We start from the raw sequence: 2,918 nt of genomic DNA, 5'->3' as shown, positions 1-2,918 counted from the left end.
ACTGCATATATTTATTAGATATTAATTTGGGAGCTCCCTGAAGATTTATTGGATAAATGCATTATATAGCTCCCCCAGTAGTTCAATGGGTAATTCTACCATATCATGTGGGGAATTATAACTAGTCTCAACATCCTTCAGCCAGTGAAGGGATAAAGCTAATCTCAGTAGCTGGTACTCCTTTCTCCTGATTGCTGTCCTTTGACCCGCGATGTACATGGAGGAAAATACAAAATATGTACAAGTGTGTTTACCATTCTTGCCTGAACCCTAAAATGTATTACTGCTATGAAACTAACTCCACAAAATTACAATTTATAATGGAACTCAAAGCTTTCTTACCATTTTAACTTGCTTCTTAGCAGACATGGTATATAGCAATGGGCAACAAGCCTAGTTCATGTGATTTCACAAGCAGTGGCAGCAAGATTCGACTGAATGAAAGCGTTATATGCACAAACTACTACAGTATCTAATCTGAAGTTATGGCAATAAATCCATGAGCAGAGCAAGTATACAAGAACATTGTGTCAAATGCCACAGACAAACTTCAGCTCCAAGGTAGGGATCTGTCTATACGTCAGAGAATGGAGGCAGCGGTGAAAGAGGAAGAGAATTTCTCATGGGAAATGGGACATATTTATTTACTTTCCAAATAATTAAATGAAGACTAAACATTTAATTTTACACTAAAAATGGGCCACCAATTACTTAGTACACTAAAATAAAATAAGCAGAGTACTTCAGACTGATGTCCTTCAACAGAAGGACATATTCTTTTCACCCCATCAATCTACTTGCTTGACAGCTAATAGTGACTTAAAAACTGATCAGGTAGATGCACATTTTCTCAGAGTAAAAAACGAGTCGTCAAACCTACACGATTATTTTACCAGGTAGAATGCAAGGAACACTGGAGTGATTTTTCACTCATTTAAAAAAAAGGTAGATTTTCACTAAATACATTGAAAAGGTTTAAGCCAAGTCCAATGCTAACCTCTACAAGATACTAAAATTATTCCATGAAACTTTACATCACATTTGAAGGAGCACTGCCAATGAGGAAGGAAAAATTGCAGTGAGAGAAACACACTGCAATTCGCACAATTGTACCATTTAAAAATTACAAGTAATTTTACTGGTTTATAAAATGCATAAGGAGGAGCAATGGATTGATTTCTATGTCCCACTTGTGGAACTGACCATAATTACTAAGTACACCCACTCATTGGATGTATCATATCCCACAGCTCATCACGTATCCTCTTCACGCCTGCAGATACGGATCGATTAAGTTTTCACAACTGCGATTAGAACTGTAGTGTAAATATATTAAATTTGTGTGCCTTAAAGACAGGTTTGATTGGAATCATTGTATTCTGTTATTGTAAAATCTGGCAATATAAAATTAATGCTTTCAATTATTCTGACAGCAACCAGATCTATTTTTCAGAAGTTCAACACAAATTCTTTGCCGAACTGGGATACTAGTGATCAGCTGTAATAGCAATCACTGCAAACTCAAAAATTGCATTTGTCATTTAGAAAAAAAAATTCTGGTTGTGGAGGCAGTAATTCAATTCCATCACCCCAATCAATCATATATCGAGCTCAAATCGTGTCTCACAACAGAAATAAAATAGTATATATGCAAACAATATGAAACATTGGAAGATACAGAAGTGTAGTTCTCTCCATCCAAGTTTTCCCAAAAAGACATTTTCTAATAAGATCCACAGAACTTTCTGCAGTTTTTTTTAAAGAAAATGACGCTAACTAAATGTCTTTGTGTAAACGAATGTAAATATAAATTGCACAGCTCATTAAACAAAAAAAATCTTGCTAGATTTTCATTTTGTAAATATATGAAGCTGTACCAGCCTGAGGGGGCAGAACATGGTCAAGGAACCCAAGGAACTGAACTCAGTCCCAGCCACAACGCTCACAAAATTCCTCCTACCAACTAACCAATTCTTATTTTTACAATCTGTAAAAGGCGAAAATAAACAAATATCTTTCTTTAAACCCCCAAGGGTTGCTTTAGGAGTTGGGTGATGTCTGTTCGCCCTCCAACGACTATATAAAAAGAGGAAAGAACTGATTCCTAATCGATGATACTTTTTTTTAAAAATTAAATCGGAGAATCTCCTCTGGATTATCTGCAATAGCTATTTAATCAACCATCACAACAGGCAAATAAATGGTATTATCAGGGTTAAAAAGTTGGTCAGCAAATGATTTTTAACTTTGCAAAAACCCGAAATCAAACTCGCCAGCAGACTTGCAAACTTTTCTTTCAAACGCTGGAAATACCATTTGCAGTTTTTTTTTTGAAGATTTGCAATATATCTTTTTGTTTGCAAAAGCATTTTTTTTTTTTTAAATGCATCTTGCACGGAGTTGCCCACATTGGCAGCCCCCTGAGCCGGACGGACTGAGCCAGCTTCTCTTCTTCTCCCTCCGGCGGGCGGCTTCTCCTCACACAAAAAAAACTTCCAACTCCAACTAAATAAAATTCCAAGATGTCATTTTCACCGACGGTTGTTGTTGTGAGGATGGAAATGAACAGATCCGAGTCTTACCTCGGGCTTGAACTGCGGTTTAAGAAGTCCCCCGCCTCTCTGCGGATGGATGGCTGACTGGGGTTGTGTTTTTCTGTTTTGGGAGAGCTGCGTTCCGGCGCCGCTGCTCAAACGCGCCGACTGAAGACACTCGGAGCCGCTGGCGGCAATGCGCGGCCCCGGACCGTGCGAACGTGCGCGCTCCTCGCTCCTCCCCTCGTGCGCCACTCCGCCAAACATTTAAATCGGACGCCTCGAGCCGAAGGGACTCAATGGATAATCTGTGGGGAGGGGTGAGAGATTTGGGGGGTGGGGGTGAGAGATTTGGGGGGTGGGGGTGAGAGATTTTGGGGGGGG

The sequence above is a fragment of the Somniosus microcephalus genome, chromosome 32 (assembly GCF_052327205.1).
Source record: "Somniosus microcephalus isolate GS21.2 chromosome 32, FLI_Smic_1.0, whole genome shotgun sequence".
NCBI classification, from domain to species: Eukaryota; Metazoa; Chordata; class Chondrichthyes; order Squaliformes; family Somniosidae; genus Somniosus; species Somniosus microcephalus.
This window is presented reverse-complemented; position numbering follows the sequence as displayed.